The 19,670-nt window shown below is 41.8% G+C and overlaps 1 protein-coding gene across 1 annotated transcript in view; it reads right to left on the reverse strand.

Annotated features, from left to right (window-relative positions):
- Nucleotides 1-19,670, reverse strand: part of LOC147446429 (uncharacterized) — an 80,424-nt gene that overhangs the window by 20,072 nt on the left and 40,682 nt on the right. The window lies entirely within an intron of this gene.

Raw genomic sequence — 19,670 nt, forward strand, 5'->3', positions numbered from 1 at the left:
TGTCTCTCTCTCTCTCTCTCTCTCCTTCCAAGGACGAGGACGCAAAGGAGGGGTGGGAGGGGGCTTGACGCCATGCAATTAAATGAGTCAGCATGCATTTATCTGCGCGCGAGAGAGAGAGAGAGAGAGAGAGAGAGAGAGAGAGAGAGAGAGAGAGAGAGAGAGAGAGAGAGAGAGAGAGAGAGGAAAGGGGATTTCTTGAGATTCAAGCTACTCAAAGAGTTTTTGAAATTGAGCAAACATACTACTGTCTCCATAGTAGTGATCCATTATTAATGTAAACTTAGGCTTGTGTCACAAATGTTTGGATGGATGTGCAGTGTTGGCAAAAAGTGATTTGTCTTGAAGACTTGTTTTGTTGAGGAAAATTGACCTCATCCCACACCCTCCATCCCCCTTCAGCCCCACCTACGGACATCATTGGTCAAAATTGTGTAAGGGTGCATCTGCACGGCGGGGGTAGAACTCCAAGCCCTCGTAAGCCATTTTGGAACATAGTGATTAATGAGGCTCTATGCATGAGCTACGCAGAATTTTGAAAGCGGGGATAGAAGTGGCCGTTTGCCAGCTTTGTCAAAATTGGCAGAGTGGGGAGAAGCAAGCAGGGTTTCATTGAGATCAGCGGGACGTGGGTTCTACTCCAGCTTGTGCGAGACTGCCCTAATGCTAGATGGAGGCCTTGGATCATGAATTTCTGTCAAACATGAAGACGTTCAATCAATTGAACGTAGTAATTAACTTCATTGAATTTTCAAAATGGAAGACGTGTTCAACTTGTATGGAGAGTTAGAATGATGTGGTCACCAAATTTGGTGCCCTTTATGAAGCATTGGTATGATCCTAGTACGGTTAAAAGAAAGCACAATTGCAGAGTTACTCTAGGCAAAGCCCACGTCGCCTCAGGGACTGCAACACATGAATCTATGATGACGACGATGTGGGAGACGTTGGCCACTTTGGGCTTAGGTTTTTCTTAATATACAACAGTATCCTTTTGTGTTTTTGCAAAACTCACAAGTGTGAGTGGATAGTATTAAGAACATCAGAAATATACACCAACCTTGAGCTCACACCGAGCCTTGAGGGTCAAAGGCCTAGGCTTTACTTATTACAAGATGTCATCATGACATGTATTGTTCTAGACCAATCCTATGAGGCTTGTTTGCCTCCGATCCTGTGGATCGACACTTTGCCCAATTCTAGAGGCAAAAAAAATCTTCATGGGCTAACGTAGAAAAGAACAAATCCATGCTAATGTTTTGTTAGCTTTCTTCGAGGAAACCTTTGTCAATAATTTTGAACTTTAGCTAGTAACAATAAGCAAAATGCTAGTTTTTGTGAGCGTGGCTTAGGGGTGAGTAAATAAAGGGACATAGCTTTGTCTATATGTGACCACCCTCTCATTATCTCTCTTACTGTTATTGGCATCAGCCACCATAGCAAGGATGTTTTGAGATTTTTCTTTTCAATGTGGTCAATTTTCTAACAACAAAGGAGTAAAGGAAGTGAGATTTTTCCAACTTTCTAACAAAGACATAAATCTATGTGAATGTAAAAGCAATGCATAAGGAACCATGAAAAAATCTATTTTAGTTGTTTTATACCAAAATTGAATTGTTGCTATGACACCTAAAGTGCTACAACTTGGACTATCAGCATGTGCCTTTTAAAGCATTTCTCTTCATAATTTTTTAGTCTTTGCAATTGGAAGGGGCAAAGACATAGTAGAAAACCTCCCAAGAATGAGGGAGTGGCCTTTTAGTACATTAAGTAGCTTTTTTTATTTCTATAGGCACTAAAGGATCATGAATATTTCAGATCATAATTGACTCTTATCCCTCGCTCGCTTTAAGTTGCTCGTTCTTTGCTCGTTAAATGATAGCACCCATAAGCTACAAGGCTCTAACGATTTGTTTGATAAGCTACAAGGCTCTACCTACTTCAGTAGGATTGACCTTAACATTAGGAAGAGGATGGGGTGTAGGAGGGCCTGTTTATTTGCCATGAGCTTATGGAGGTGATTAACATTTCGATGAATAGTTGTATGCCATGTGTGCAAGAATGGTGGGTGTGTAAGAGATGTGTAAGAGTGGTCCAAGGATGCACTTTTTCTCCAAAAAAGGAGGTGGACAATTTTATAATTTTCGGTCTTCCATAACTCCTACATATGATCTCTGATTTGAGCGGAGATCATAGATCTTCAATCTACGCTTTGATCTCTTTCCATAGATATGCTACATGATATGGATTTACTTGCTCGATTTTAAATTCCATTTTGGGTGGAAACTTTGAATTCAAATAAAGTAGCCATTTTGCTTGTTTGAATTCAAAAGATGTCCTTTGATTACTTTTTTAATACTAAGGGTTTGACTTCCTGAAATTGCCAAATAAAGAGGCCCTCCTAGACCCCATTCTCTTCTTAATCAAGTGGCTATCATCAAATAAGGATAGTGAATGAAGATATCTTAAAGACCGTGTTTCGCACAACGTTTGGTCTTTATGAATATCTAGTCATGCCTTTTGGCTTTACTAATGCACCACCTACGTTCAATCGTCTAATGGAGAAAAATTTTAGACCTTACCGCAAATTCACTGGAGTGTTCTTTGATGATATCATCATCTACTCCAAGTCTTTGTAGAAACATAAGAAACATCTCCAAGTGATTTTTCAAGCATTGAGGGAGAACAAGATTTTTCTCAACCAAAAGAAAAGCGAATTTTTTCTTCAAGAGATTCAATACCTAGGTCATATTATCTCTCAAGACGGTATCCATATGGATCCATCGAAGTCAGAGGTAATAAAAGCATGGCCTAATCCAAGGAATCTACATGAGCTAAGAAGCTTTATTGGTATGTGTGCATACTATAGACGCTTCATAGCAAAATTCTCTCAAATAGCAGGACCACTACATGACTTAACTAAGAAGAACGTTAAGTATGTATGGACTGCTAAGGAGAAAAATGCTTTTGATAAGCTCAAAGAAAAGCTTACCTCCCAACTAGTCCTCATGCTTCCGAATCTCTCAAAGCCATTTGAGGTCCAATGTGATGCTTGCGGTGATTGCCTTGGAGCAGTTTTCCTTCAAGAAGGGCATGCCATAACATATGAGAGCCGAAGGCTCAATACCGATGAACGAGTCTTGGGCATTTATGAGAAAGAGCTTTTAGCTGTTCTGCATGCCCTAGACACATGGAAGAACTATTTATTGGGGACTCCATTTATTCTACAAACCGACCACCAAAGTCTCAAGTATTTCATGACGCAAACCAAGCAATTTAATTTCCATATTGCTGACATTGTTGGTAAGCACAATCAAGTGGCTGATGCACTTTCACGACGACCAAAAGTTAATGTGGTGTCTATAGCTACTCACAATGATCTATCCTCTATGATAGATGAGTATGCTACTGACCTTGACTTTAGAGACATAATGTTCGCCCTTGCTTTGGGGAAGAAAGAGGAACCATTCACCTTGCAAGATGGTTATCTTCTCCACGGAAATAGTCTATGTGTTACCCATTCCCTTCATGAGAAAGTTATGTATGAATCCCATGCTCCTCCCTATGCGGGGCATAGAGGTATTCAACCTACTCTTCGAGGAGTAGAGACATATTTCTATTGGCCTACCATGAAAGTGGACATACAAGAGTATGTTTCAAAATGTGTAGTATTCCAAAAGACCAAGTATATTAGAGGGAAGAAACCTGGATTACTCCAGCCATCGCCTATCCCAAATTCACCATGGGAGAGTATATCCATGGATTTCATCTTTGGATTGCTCAAGTCTATCCATGGGAATACGGGAATATAGACAATAGTCAACAAGTTTAGCAAGCAAGATCACTTTATTCTTGTCAAAAAGACTATTAAGGCACGCCAAATGGCGACTCTCTTCATATCTCAGATTTTAAAACACCATGGAAACCAACATCCATCGTGTCAGATAGAGATTCTAGAATGACCAATAATTTTTGGAAAGGTCTCTTTAAAAATCTAGGAACAAGATTGAATTTCTCTTCAGCCTATCATCCACAAATGGATGGCAAAAGTGAGATAGCCAATCTTACAATACTCAATCTACTCAACGCTTATGTTACCGAAGTAGATCAACGCTCACAATGGGAAAAGTACTTACCTTTTGTAGAGTATGCCTATAATAATATGGATGGCCAAAGTGAGATAGCCAATCTTACGATACTCGATCTACTCAAGACTTATGTTACCGAAGTAGATCAACGCTCACAATGGGAAAAGTAATTACCTCTTGTAGAGTATGCCTACAATAATATTGTATATACTTCTACGAGAAAAGCACCTTTTGAGATCACTCATGGAAGACCTAAAAGTCCCTTGCTACTCAAAGTACATGGGAAGATCTTCGCTACCGATGAGTATAGCCGTGATGTACAAGAATTTTTTCAAAATATTAAGGAGGCTATATCCATCTCTCAACAAAGGCAAAAAGCTGTTGCTGAGACAAGCACAGAAGGGCCTTAACGTTCAAAGAAAATGATTGGGTCTTGCTTAAGTTTCCTAAGGCTCGATTGAGGCAAACCACGGGAAAAAATCCTACGGGCCATCAAAAGTATTATGCTAAGCTAGCAAAAAGATACTATGGTCCTTTTAAAATTTTGAAGCCTATCAATGAGACGGCCTACCAACTCAAGTTGCCCAACCATTGGCTCATACACAATGCCTTTCATGTGAGCCTACTCAAGCCCTACAAAGGAGAGCCACCAAGTGAACCAACTATTGAAGACCCTCCCAAAGTTGAAGACCAAGAAGAGGTGCTACAACCCGAAGCTATCCTTTTGCATGAAGACAAGGTACTATGACATGGTAAGATTATCCAACGATATCTTATTAAATTCAAAAATTATACTTTTGAAGATGCTAGATGGATGTAAGGAATACATCTTAAGGATAGTATGAACCTGGTCAATGCTTACAATGCTACATTAGAGTAAGCACATGTACAAATTTCTTTTAAATGACCCATGTTTTTGTCTTATAAGACTAGTTTTTAATTGTGCACAAATTTAAATAGAATGCATGCTTAGAATCATGTTTGTGATGAAGACGTCTCTCAAACACCAAGTAGAATTTGTCACTCTACTTTGGGAGAATAAAATGGACTAAAGAGCAAACATGCTTGCGGCAGCTATGTCTCCCAAGCATCAAATGGATTGGTCATCCATTTTGGAAAGATGTCGTAGGGTAAAAAGGGATCCTCTACCCACTAAAAGTAAGATTGACTAATGACTAAGGCTTTATCTCTTCTACCTCATAGTCGAGGACAACTATGATTTCAAGAGATAGGTAATGTCATAAGGCTTTATCTCTTCTACCTCATAGTCGAGGACAACTATGATTTCAAGAGATAGGTAATGTCATAAAATCTATATCTAACCAACCCAAATGATTTTCTCATATTAAACTGATCATTTAATGTGGGAGAATAAACGGGAACAAGGGTTAGGATATAGACATGTGATTACAGATCTATCTCAACATGGGGCCAATGGTAAAGCGGCCGAAATGAGAGATGGTCTATCAAAGAGCAAGGCTAACCTTAGGGTTAGCTTCATTGAAGACCTCCAATAATTAGTGTAAAAGTCCTTTGACCTTAGGTAAGCTAGGGCTGAGCTTGAGGTGGGAACCGGACCCAAGCTTAAGGTGCTTGAGGGGCTTGTTGTGCTTGATGACTGAGATACTTGAGGTGCTTGATGATTGAGATGCTTGACGTGCTTTCCATGGTTGAAATGCTAGGGTTGTAATTGAGTTGAGAACCCAGCCCAAGCTTCAGGGGCTCAAGGGCCAAGCTTGTGGTGAGAACTAGGCCCAAGCTTGAGGGGCTTGAGGTGGCACAAAAGTCAAAGCTAATCCCTACAAGGAGGGGGCAAGCCCTACAAGAGGGGGGATGAGACAGAACCCACACACTCACACAAGGCATGCTTGGTACAAAGAAAGCAAGAGGGACACTTGTCAAGTTCCTTCTCATGTTTCCCTCATGGTATGCCTGAAGCCTATTGGTTGGCCACCCAAGGGGTCCAATGATAATTTAGAAGATTTAATTAACTGAATTTGCATTTATCAAGTCCTCTCTCTCAAAGGAGAAAGGGGGACACTTGTCCGAAGGCTACCCTTGTTGCTTGATATGATTCCTACATATGATTGGCTAGGCTTGGAGAGGTCCAATGAGCTTCCAGCATGAGCTACAATGGGGGGTCGACCAAAGCAAGTAGGGAGATTGATTAGGGGGTATACTCTCCCACACACACTCTCATTGTGTGAAGTGAAAAGTACAAGAGCTCCCTCTCCTTCTCCAAGCACGTAGAGAGGTTGAGAGCCTACACCAACACTCTTGGCTATAGAGTGAAAATCCAACCAAGAGCCATCTTCTCCATCTTCTCCATCTTCATTATTATGCTATTATGTATGCTAGCAAGAAGAGTGATGATAAGTGAGGAACTAATTCTTTCTCCTATGAAATGTTTCTTCTTCCTCTTCCTTACCCTCATTCCCTTATAGCTCTCTCCACCTTAGAAGGTGTTTGAGGTCTTAGGACGGAGGTTTGGGATAGTTATTGCTTTCCACAAATTTTATGTTATGCTCGTGATGCATGAAGATTTCCTTCTTCATTGCATCACCTAGGTCACAATGAACACAAATATTGTATTGTAACAAGTCTCTCTTGATGGGAGAAACCATAATACAAATGCCTATTTTGGAGGGGGGACCGGCTTATCCTTGGTAGGCATCATCTAAAGCCTTGTGCAACATTTGCATAAGCTCCACATCATTGTCAACAACTCATTTCTGAATGTCACATCTCTCATCATGATGTGAGTTACCCTTGACATATGGAACCTGAAACCCTTCCAAAGAATCATCTAGAAGATCCACTAATGCATCATCATCTTCATATACTATCAAAACACCCTACAATTTATCAATAGTAAGCTGTAAAGAAATAATTACACTCATAGCATGCATAAGATCTCTATATCATTGAAATTTTCCCTAATCCTCCTCAACTATTAGTAAGCATCTTTGTACCTTTTCTTCATAGAAATCTACATCGTCATAAAGATAGCATTAATTTTTGTTTCCATGTCATCAACATATTCCATGCACAAAGTAGTAACAATAATTGCTTGCATAGCATCCATCACCCCCTTTGGATAGACATTCCATCCAATTCTTGTAATGGCTATTGCCCACACAGGAGCAATAGGCATTACGGGAATGATTACCCGCAACTACATTATATGAACATCAACGCACACAATGAAAAGAGAAGGAAGTACAAAGTACACAGACACAGAACAACCCTTGCTTCATTCATCTATAATCCACACAGAGAGTACAATAGATGATGCCATGAATATCATAGAGATTGGTTAAGTTACATCAAAAGACAGGTATGCCCCTCCATATACAACCGCTGCTCCAGCGCAGATCGGGAACGGTGCACACACTCTTGTCCCATGATATCCTATGAAGAACTGCCGCTCCGGCCGCCGCATACCGCATGACTCCTGACTCCTGATCCGCAGTGTCTAGACCTCCGAAGGACCGCATGTGCGGCTAATGCCGTAACACCTGGCACGCACGGTGGATTGCGCGAACCCACAATCAGCCCCTCCGGTTGGAAGGTTCCGGTGGTTGCTCTGCACCCTGCTCTGGTGAAGAGGAAACATCAATATAGCCAAAGCCCCAAAAATCTACAGTATGGGCTCCATAGACCTCATCCAAAAGACGTGGATCTATCTCAATTTGTTCCGGCCAGGCAGCCCGAGGAATAAACTGTGTTGGCAAGGAGATAGATTGAGGCGGCTATGGCAGAGGAGCAAGAGGTGTATGCAAGGGATAATAACGAGTAAGGTAGCGATTAAGAGCAGCCCAAAATGGAGGGCAAGGTGGGAGACTGAGAGAAAAGGAATGAGCTAAGGTCTCCACCAAAAAACAGACCCTGCGCCTCTCCTTACGAAATCGACGAATCATTTTCTGCAAACGAGAGACATGAGCCTGGGCTTCAGCACAATCCTCTGTAGCTTGTGCCCAATCAGCGACATAAAAACCCTCCGGAAAAACACTCTTACCTCTGTCAGTGCTGGATGACTCGAGTTGGTGCACCACAACCGGCTGAGCGGGTGGCTGTGCTCCCACCTCAGCAGCCAAGCGTGTGCTCCAGCTTTGTAATTGATTATCTAAAAAAGTTCGGAGATCCTCTTGCATCTCCACTGCCAATGCATCCAAATCAGTCATGTTGATCATTACATTGCCAGGGTGCGAGGTTAAGTAAGAAGCTAGGCTATGCTGTGTTCTCAACTGCAGAAGTTCTTGTTGAATAGACCTTACAAACTCAGCATTAGCCCCTCTAAATCTTTGTATTTCTGCCCCTTGCTGGCGAGTAGTGGCAGTCAGTTGTTCATTCTGAGTGTTTAACTCGTCAATCCGAGTTTGCGAAGTCGCTACTTGCGCTTCCAGCTCATTGACTCGTCCCTCTGTGGCTGGGACTGGCCACGCTGCACGAATAGACTCTGCAAGTCTGCTAAAAAATGTGCCGCATGCCTGTAATTGGTCAGCAGGGGTCGTTGCTGCCGTAGCCTCCCAGGGTAGTGTTGCGGGGAGAATACCTCCCGTCGAGGCAGCCGTATTCGTAATACCCGACGTTTCCGGTTGAGCAGGGACGTCCGCAACCGCAGAGCTCATCCACAAGGGAGTCGTACTGCTAACTCTTTCTTGCATTCGGCGGCGCCAGCAAGCCACCATAGAATCTTCCGCAATAGGAGATGCAGCTGCTGGAGGTGGTGTTGAAAATTGTTGCTCCGCACGGCCGCGCTTGCGTCTTGCTGATCTTGCACCTATAGTGGCCATCTCCTGGGCTCCAGAGGATACCACCGCCGTCGATGAACCAGGCAATTCCACAGTACCCACCTGTTGCTGCTGTGTTTCCCTCTCCACCGGCACTGCCAAGCTTTGTGTTTGTGACAGAGGAGGATTAGTGCCTTGGACCACCAAGCGATCATCTTCAAAGTGGCAAAGAGGACGCAGGGCAAGAGGAAACACTTCTCTCAAAGGAAAGATCAATGTGAGCAGTTGGCCCACGTTTGTATTGGTTGGGATACCCCTCCCCAACTGTGCCATCACTCGTTGGCACTCCGCCAGCAGTCGCTCTCTGACCACTGCTGCCCAAGCTACTGGCCCAAAGTTGGCCGAATGCAACAAATTTCTAGCTCGGGTCGAAATAGTATACGTTTTGGCATGTAGCCAAATTGCCTCAAGGAACCACCGATATGCATCCCTGGTTGCCACATCTGACAACCCTGACAGTTTATACTCCCCTTTGACCTTCAAGCCAAATTCCTGCTCGACATCTGTAGCAGGGATCACATGGGAGGCTCGCACCACACCATCGTTGGGTAAACAGCAACATCTTGAGATTCTTTCTGCTGTCAACTGTAACTGTTGATTGTTGAGGACCACTATATCCCCAGCCGCGAGTTGCTCGATCAAACGTGCTGCCTGCGGGTGCACTGGGATTCCTTGCCAGTCTAGGTTGGTGAACACACGTAGCCGCAAGTCTTGTAGCCATGCGTCCACTCGTCGAAGCGCGAGCTGCTGCACGGGAGTGAAAGGGACACATTGCAGAAGAGAAGCTGTCATGGTGGCGATGAGATGCAGGAGCAGAGAATAAAACACTAAGAGCGCGCGACACACGAAACTAGAGAACCACAATAAAAAAAGTCTGCATGCAATAGTAGCCCTTCCACAATGAGTTCCCAAAATGGGGCGATCCACGGTGTCGCAACCATCATAGATATTTTCTCGCTTCCCAAGATTGCATGCAAAAGAATCCCCAATCATGATTAAGGCGGCTTCCGGCTCTTGTACCGCAGCAAAGGGACACTGAATCGTGGTAGGTGAAACATAATGGCGTAGTCTGAAACCATTGACCGGCACAGAAATAACCTCCCCCCGCAAATCCGCCAAATAAAAAGAGATAGGTCCGCATGCTTGAAAAATCCAAAATGGTCCTGACCACCTTAATTTAAGCTTTCCCGGCATCTTCCCGAGACGGGAATTGAAGACAAGGACCAGCTGTCCTCGAACAAATTGCCGTGCTTTCGGGCGATCCAGCCATTTTTTCCGCCTAGACTGCAGATCCTGCAGCACCGCAAAGCTCTACAGCCGCTCTTCGTCCAGTTCACAGTAGCAGCATTCAATTTCCGGTAATCCACACAAATTCGGATTTGCTTATTTTTCTTTGGTACTACCACAATTGGAGAAATCCATTCCGGATTATCAATAGGGGTAATAAAACCCACTTCCAACAGGCGATCAATTTCCAATTTAACTTGCTTTGCCACATTCGGATTCATCCTGTACGAATGCTGCTTCACGAGCACCGCATCCGGTTTCAGATTGATCGTTATGCTGATAAAACTAAGGATCCAATCCTTGCATGTCCGCATATTCCCATGCGAAAACATCCTTAAACTCTGTCAGTAATTTGATCAAATCATCTCTAAAACTTGCTTCCAACTGCTTATTAATGTATATGGGCTGCGACTCCGCTTGCTCCCCAAGAAAAACCTTCTCTAATTCATCTTCCTTAACCCTTGTAATTTTTTCCATTTGCGCCTCAAACGCTTGTTCTTGCTAAATCACGTCCTCCAGTGACTCAGGACTTGGAAGCACCTGTTGTTGGGGCTCCCCTATTCCTCCTGGAGTTCCTGAAACCCCCACCGAATGCCCTTTCGGAATCAGAGAAATATCCGCAAGGTATAGAGAAACCATATCCGGATTTGCTTTGAGAAATTGTTCCTCTTCATCCTCTTCCAATCCTTCCACCATATTAACTGTTTCTGCTATCACCGGCCATGCTGCCTGAACTGGTTGTCGGCATGTTCCCAACATCACACGCATTTTTCTTTTACCCTTCTTTACTGTAAGCATATTTGCTTCCCAATTATGTTTTACCCTCGCTTGTCGTAACTAGGGTCTCCCCAAGATAATGTGATAATCCTGATTATGATCTTCAATATTCAAAACTACTAAGGAAACAGCAAAGGACAAGCCCACTACAACCAAAACAATACCCCGAAGTAAACCCACTGGTTGCACTCTTCGCTGATCTGCCATGCGGACTACAAAGGGTGCAGGCTCCCAATCACTGAGACCAAAACGCTCACACGCTGCTTGGGTGATAATGTTTACCCCCGCTCCTCCATCCAAGAGTACCTTGTCAATGTATGTGCCATGGTATCGAACTGAAAGTTCCGGAATACGGGTATCCGTGATCCTATTCGCCGGCAACGGGGCTGAATCATCATCCTCGCTTTCAACCTTCCCAATGGCGACTTCCCTCAGCTCAGCGGCCGTTTGTCGTAGCAATGCATTATGGAAACTCGGGACCAATTTCAGCAATGAACCCAGAGGTACTTGAATTGGTGACGTGAGAACCTCTTTCCAAACTGAATTCCACTCCTCCTGTTCTTTAATATCACCCTTAATTCCAGCTTTCCCTTCCCTTATTTCCAGGCCTACAGTGGTTGGCATAGTCGATGGTCCTGCTGTCTTTACTGGTGGTGCGGATTGTGGCAACCAGGACACGGTCTTTTTCTGCACCTCTTCCTCATCCGTCCAATCCGGAATTTTCACATCGGGAATAGGAACCACATTTTTACCCGATCGCGTGATTAATGAAACCGCTGGGTCAGACTCCTCTAATCCTTCAATCTGAACCATAGCCACACTAGGCTGTTTCCCTGCAGCGCGTTCCTGCTTTTTCCGATTGTATTCCATAGCTTCAGTACACTCAGATCGCCAATGACCATCCCCCAAACAGAAAAGGCATGTCTTGGGGAGATTAGGATCTCGGCCACCTCTTCCGCGGCCTCGTTCTCTCCCTTGACCCCGTTCTCCTGCTTGACCTTGCAGAGGCGGCTCTGGTGTATGAGCATGAGCCATCGCCACAGCAGGCTCTTGTCCCTGCCCTATCTATGATTGTTGCCAGGTAGAAGAGTCCCCTCGTCTCCGACGACCTCGGCCATTGAAATAACATTCCACTGTATTATGAGTATTGGTCGTGCAAATTGCACACCACTTCTGATTCATTGCACATTCCTGAGCAGCATGGCCCGGATTCCGACATTGGGTACACCAGATTTCCTTCAGAATTTTAGCCACTGCAGCCGATTCCGTCGATCGGGAGGATACACCTTTCCCGTGACGCTGGTATTTTTTCCGTGGTGTGTCTTCCGATTCTTTTCCCGAATCGCTATTGCCTGAGTCCGAGGAATCAGATCCTGCGGATTCCGACTCCGAACTATCACTGCCACTGTCCTGTGACTTCCGATGAGATTTCTTTCTATCTTTCTTCTTTGACTTCTTTGGATGTTCCGTATCCTCTAAAGCCTCTCCTGCTACTACAGCCCTAGCAATTACAGTATCCAGTGGAGTAGTTACATTATCCACTATCGCCATAGCCGTTCTGAGATCCTTGTTGAGCCCCCGCAAAAAATAGTCATTCAGTACTTCCGCTGCCTGTCTTTGTGCCTAAGGTACCCTCTGCAAAAGCATCCGAAATTTTGCAGCGTAATCCTCTACTGGCAATGACTTCTGCCGGAGCGTTCGAATCTTCTCCAGATGTTGAGGGACTGTCTTTTTCGTTCGAAACCTTCGTAGAAATGCTATGGATCCGTCAGCATACGTCTGGAAATGATCATCAGGATATTCGAACAACCATTTCGCAGTTTTCCCTAAGAGTGTAGATTCAAATACTGACTGTTGATGGAGAGAAATCACCACCCCAGGATGATTCAATCCATAAGCTTTATTGAATTGGCGTAAATGTGCATCCGGGTCTTCACTCGAAAGACCTCAAAACCGACTATACTTAATCTGAGGATGAGCCATCACTCCTTGCCCAACTGTTCCTCCTCCCCCCGGAAAAAGCTGACGAGCACTAGGAGGTGGGGACAGTGGTGGAGATACTCCCGGACTGCTTACCGGAGACGGTGGTGGAGCAACCTGTGTGGGTGAGGGTGAACGTACGACAGAAGGACATGACTGACTACGCGGAGTACGTCTCGCTCGCCGCAACCTCCTACCACGCACTTGGCTTGGTGATGGAGATACCGATTCCTCAATCTGCGGTGAAGAAAAAACAAATTCATCTGAACCGCCTCTCCTCCGACGTCTTCCTACAATTGGAACCACAGGGTCAGGTGGACCCTGCAACCTAGTGTGCATGCATATTCATCGCAGGCCGTTTATCACGTATCGTGGTTGCCAGATGTAATGGCTCTTGCCCACACAGGAGCAATAGGCATTACGAGAATGATTACCTGCAACTACATTATATGAACATCAACGCACAGAATGACAAGAGAAGGAAGTACAAAGTACACAGACAGAGAACAACCCTTGCTTCATTCAAGTGTAATCCAGACACAGAGTACAATAGATGATACCATGAATATCATAGAGATTGGTTAAGTTACATCAAAAGACAGGTATGCCCCTCCATATACAACCGCTGCTCCAACGCAGATCGGGAACGGTGCACACACTCCTGTCCCATGATATCCTATGAAGAACTGCTGCTCCAGCCGTCGCATACCTCATGACTCCTGACTCCTGATTCGCAGTGTCCAGACCTTCGCAGGACCGCATGTGCGGCTAATGCCGTAACAATTCTAATCTTCATGAGATACCAAATCACATGCATATGCACCACAAATAGAAACATTATTTTATGAGATACCAAATCGTATACATAGGCACCACAAATAGAAACATCATTTCAATCACATGGAGTTGATTTTCTCATTATAGCAATATCCATATCATGCACTAAGTTCTCATGTATCTTCTTATGAATGTATAGCCACACAGTGTGAGCATCTTTTGGGACTAGCTTTTATGTGGTCCTAGTATTGACAACCTATGGCATGCACTATACCTTTGAAGACATCCCAATCTTCTTTGATATTTAGAGGAGAATGCTGACAATTTACTTGTTGATTTTAGAATGACATGCCATATCCATAGAAAAAGGGATGATTTTGAGAAAGGAAAATTATTTTTGTTATATCTTAGAGACAATGCTCAACAATAGTTTATATATTCTCACGTTGGAGAAGGCTATGCCCAAATTTCTAAGGCTTTGAAAATATTCTCTCTAAAGTACCAATAACGGAGCAATTATGGGCTTTATTGAAGATGCCTCAAGAGAATGGTGAAGGAGAAGCATGAACCAATGTAAGCTTCTAAATATCCTAATTATCACTTTCCAAAAGAGAGATCTCAAATTCCCTCTTTCCCCAGAGTAGTTGTTAGAGTCAAGGCCATTTGAGGATCTTGGCCCTTGGTGTGATGAGTCTTTAGATTTTGTTTCTAATGTAGGGAGCAAAGAGTCACTAGACCAATTAGGTCCATCCATCCATAGACTTGGAAATTTAAGCGAAGTCCCCACTTTCCACTCTCATACTCACACTTTGATTGTACTTTGTTGTTCATTATCACAAAGTTCCTTTAATATTTACCAAAACGGTTCTCTTTGGTGCCATATTTCCTCTCCCTACTTAAGTACTTAACTTTATTTGAGATATGAAGTGATAGCTTTAATTGTTTTATAACAAAACCAAATTTCACCATGAGGTAGAATTCTAGGTTATCCTTAAATTTATGTTGCAGATTCCACCATAGTTTATTCACATAGACATCCATGGGCATCCATACACCTGCAAGTACATGCCTATGTCGATTTATAATACCTTTAATTTTTGAATTTAATCCGATTATCCTTAGGATAGATGATTAATATGAGTGACCTTAGCATACATTAATTTAATTCTGGAAAAATCTTTGTGAGAGACAAGTTTGTGGGCAACAATCTAAGGTGATAGATACACACTTGCCATTTTTTATATTTTCTAAGATAAGTATGAAATATTGGGATGGGATAGATCGAGATGAGATGGTCATTTCTAGGAGCATACAAGGTGCTAAAAAACTTACTATTTTAAGACAAAATGGACAAAAAAATTGAAATTCTATTTTTGAGAAATTTACATCAAACTTTACATTTGGAGTCTGCATGAGATAGTGGGCTAGGCTAATATTACAAAAACTTTCTATTTATGGCCAAAATGATCAAGTGAGATTATTATTTTCCTCTAGCAAGACCCTTCAGGCTAGGGTGGTGGAGACTTTACATCCTCCCAAACGTGAAAAATTGAGATGTCCTCATCTCAGCAGAAAATCTGCATGATCCTTACAAAGAGAAGTTTTTTCTTCCCATGTTGTATCTTCTTATGGAAAGTCCTTCCACTTGACTGTTCTCATCTCAATAGAAAATATGCATGATCCTTACAAAGAGAAGTTTTGTCTTCCCATGTTGTATCTTCTTATGGAAAGTCCTTCTACTTGATGATGTTCCTATTTCTAAGATTTTGTTCTCAAGTTTTGAAAACATAATCAAGTTGAAGTTCAAGAACTCCTTTAGTTGGAAGAAGTATTTGTTCACTATCCAGGATTTGATCATGGTTATGAACATATGGCTTTAGCAAGTAGACATGAAAGACATCATAAATTTTTGAGATTTGAAGGTTGCTTTAATTTGTAAGCTTGTTCCCTTACTACCTTAAAAATCTCATAAGGTCCACAATATTTGGAACTAAGATTCTTGTACTTTCCCAAGGATAGGCAGTTTCAACTTGTAAGCTTGGTCACATACTACCTTCGTAATCTCATAAGTACGTCCACATTATCTAAGTTTCTTGTACTTTCTCATAAGTTCCACAATATCTACCTTAACAATCTCATAAGGTCAATGGTATCTAGAACTAAGCTTCTTGTACTTTTCCGAGGATACGCTACTTTTCTTGGGCATGAAATGAAGAAATACCTTGTCTCACTCTTTAAAGATTGAATTCGACCTCTTTTTATCTATATAATACTTATGTCTATCCTAAGGCTCTTGAATATCCTTTCAAATAGCTTTAGTTTGAGCTTCAAAATTTTCAAGCATTTTCTTTGAAGCTTCAATCCCCATCCCAAGGCTCAACAAACTTCTCTATAGACTACATTGGCCTTTGATTTCAATATTATAAAAAAAGAATCAAAGAGTCAAGTATTCCAAAGACAACTCTTAATACTAGCTATGGACATTATGAATTCTTAGTAATGTCTTTGGTCTTACTAATGATCATTAAAGATTCAATTGACTAAATTATGATATCCTTAGACAAGGATTACCAAAAGTCGAGCAAAGAAATTTGAGCAAAGCAAAGAAAGCGAGTAGCAACTTAACCGAGCAAGCACCACTTCATTTGCAACCCCCTATAAACTCATGCTCAATAATCTATAAGTAATAACAAACAATTGTATAAATTTTACAAATGAAAAACTTAGCAGTTTTTGGAGGTGCAAGCTGAAAGTTTCCATCTCCTATGCCAAGTGCCAATATGTGTTTGAAAGTTGGAAAGGTATACACTAGGAGGTGTCTATATAGGTTGAAGGCAGCTAGAATAAATTAACAAGGAAGGTTCTTATGTCTATTTATACTATCAAAGTTGGGCTCACTTGGCTCTCTCTCTCTCTCTCTCTCTCTCTCTCTCCCTCCTACCTATGACACTAAAAGTTACCCCCCCCCCCCCCCCCCCCCCCCCCCCCCCCCCCCCCCAACACCAACAACCAAAACAAATTCTCTACTAAAAGATGCTCCATTTGACTTGAAGTTATCAGTACATTGTAAAAAATAAAAGGTTAAGGATACATAACCAATGTTTCAATTATTTACAATGTTGGGTCTTAACAAAGTGAGATGAACATTCATGTGGTGTGAGAGCATGACTAGGGATTTTACCACCAAGCTCAATGAACTTTTTGCCATTCCTAGCAAGGTAGTCTAGTACTTACAATATTGGATTAGTACAATGTAAGATGAGGATCTACGACAAAGATCTTGACTAGGGACTTATCCGCCACTCAAAATTTTATTGCAGACCCTCATCTTTCTATTTAATGAGGATCTACGATAAAGATCTTGACTAGGGACTTATCCCCCAATCAAAAGTTTATTACATACCCTCATCTTTCTCTTTAATGATCCAATAATTCAAGTATTAGACTTCCTTGCTAGGGATAGCAAGGAAGCCTAATGGTGGCAAAGTCCCTAATCACGATCTAACCCATACATGTTCATCCCACTTGGATAAGATCCAACATTTTTAATAATTAAAACTTTTTTTTTTAATCCTTGAGCTTTCTTTTTGTGAAGTTTAGTGATTATTTCAAATCAAAAGGAACATCAATCTTTAGGAAGCAGCATTTTATAAGGTGTTTTTAAGATAGGATCACATCCAGTAATAGTTTCAATCGCATGGCCTACTTGTCACAGAGGTGCTAGACTTGTAAGATTTTTGGGAAAGATGTCTAAAAATTCCTTAAGCCAGTCTGGATCATAACCTAAATTTGATTTTTCTACCTTGTCGCATTTGATGACATAAATTTGTTGACCCTTTTGCAATTGCATAATAAGTCTATTTACTTTAGCTATTGGGCTTTAGGTCTCCCATTTTTACCCTCAATTAAAAATCCTTTATCAAGACTATCATGAAAGGTAAGGTTTGAGCGCCGTGTATATGGGATTTATTTTTAACTAGCCAGTCCATACCCAAAATCCCATCATAAATCCCCAAAGGTAGGATCTGAAAATGAGAAAAGGTAGAGTAAACCCCCCAATTGAAAATTTAATTTTCCTATTGTGTGTTGAGATAAGACTTCCTTTCCATTAGCAAACTCCACAACTAGCATCTTGGTAGGATATTGTTCTAGCTTAAGCTTTCTTAGCCTCTATTTGCTCTCTCATGTCCTTTTTGAGCATTTGGTTGGCCTCTCCCATTTTCTCTCTCAGGTACTCCTCAACTAACAAGGATAGTTCGCACGCTCGTTGGTAGGGAGAGAAGAGCTCGTTCATCTTTAGGGCTTTATGAGTTGGCGAAAGATGCCACTTGGTCACATTAGTTTTAATCCCTTCCTAGGATTGAGAAGGCCCTACCACTCCCAAATCTCTACAATGTTGCTTCCATTAGATTTGCACATCTTCCGTAAGATGGAACATTGAGAGAATTGTCTGATTCTTGGGCTGAGTACTCGCTGCTTCAAAGTAATCTTCAATTGCCTTTCTAGCCAAAATTTAGCATCACATTCTATAGCTCCCTTCACCCTTGACATGGGAGGCTTGGCTTACTTAATGAGAATTTATTCTCGTGAACTAAAGTGTGTAACCCTATTGAATTCTCTTGTACACTATGCCGCTCTAACTTCATAAACCGTTTGCTTAAACTTACTCAATATTTGAATTAAGTTCAAGCCAAGTTGGTAATTTAATCAAGAAAACATAATTATAATACTCAAAACAAGATCATTTCATTAGATTCAACGTATTTACAAAAGTTGGCTCTCCCTAAGAAAGATAAATGAGCATTAAGTTCAAGATATTTACAAGGAGATTCTTTGAGCTAGATTTGCAGGGATATAGTGCGACAAACGATAAGAGTTTAAATTCCACTATCTCATTTGTGTAGTAACTCCTATATACATCATTAAGAGAATCATAAAACGTCGGGGTTTTATTTGGAGGAAAAATGTTAGGAATAGAGATAGTTGAGTGCCCTTGAGAAGGAAGTGCTGGAAGACAATGCAAAGATGCAGGGTGTAGTGCTTACTACATATGAAGTAGAAGAACTGAAGTAGTAATTGCAAGAGAAGTCAAAAGGAGTTGTGGGGTGGGATGAAAAGGACGTTGCAGCAAAACTGGATGCAAAAATTGGTTAAAGACCTAGAGAAGATTTTCATAAAAGCAGAGGGTAAGGAGTTACTGCTGGAAGTGAAAGTATTGCGGGCTCTAAATAGAATTTTGAAGGAAAAAATGGTAGCATGGAAGCGAAACAAGCTATGTTGGTGGACCAAATAGCGGTTTTAACCACTAAGGCGGTGCAGGAAAGAGTGGAAGCCAGCAGTTTGATAAAACTGGTGGAAAAGAAAACAGAGTTGTTGATGGTGAAGACGGGGGAAAGGTACTCCAATGATGGGTGGCAGTCCGGTAGCAACAAGTGCTTTGGTCCGATTAAGTGATTACAGTCCAAATACGCAAGCGAAGAGTCCTCCCAAAATATTCCTTTGATTTTGAATTTACGGATTGTGAGTGTCGAGTCAAATTTTGCAAAAAATTCAATCTAACTGGTAGTGCATGTGTAAAAGGCATACTTAGCCATTACCTATTTTTCATTTGTAAGGTCAAAAATTTGTTTTGTTCTTATTATTTGTGTGGCTATCTTGGGAGTTTCATGTGCTCTCAAAAGTTATGCCATTTAGCTTTCCTAGATAACTTCTTGTAATCTTGTAACGCGTCAAGCAATGAAGAAGAGAGTTTCTCAAGTCTTGCCTTTGTCTATGCATATGTTTCGCAGTCTGTGTATTTTTTGCACATGTTTCACCATAGTTAACATGACCAAACAACTTAGATTTGTAATCATTTTTTCTAATGATTGGGTAATCAGATTTCAATTCCAAAACTTGCATTGTGTTCCTCTTTCCTTGCTCTTTCAATTAAGTGTAAGCACTGCAAATAGTGTTGTGGTTTGCAACT

This window comes from Adiantum capillus-veneris, chromosome 12, assembly GCF_014529385.1.
Source record: "Adiantum capillus-veneris isolate H3 chromosome 12, ASM1452938v2, whole genome shotgun sequence".
NCBI lineage: Eukaryota > Viridiplantae > Streptophyta > Polypodiopsida > Polypodiales > Pteridaceae > Adiantum > Adiantum capillus-veneris.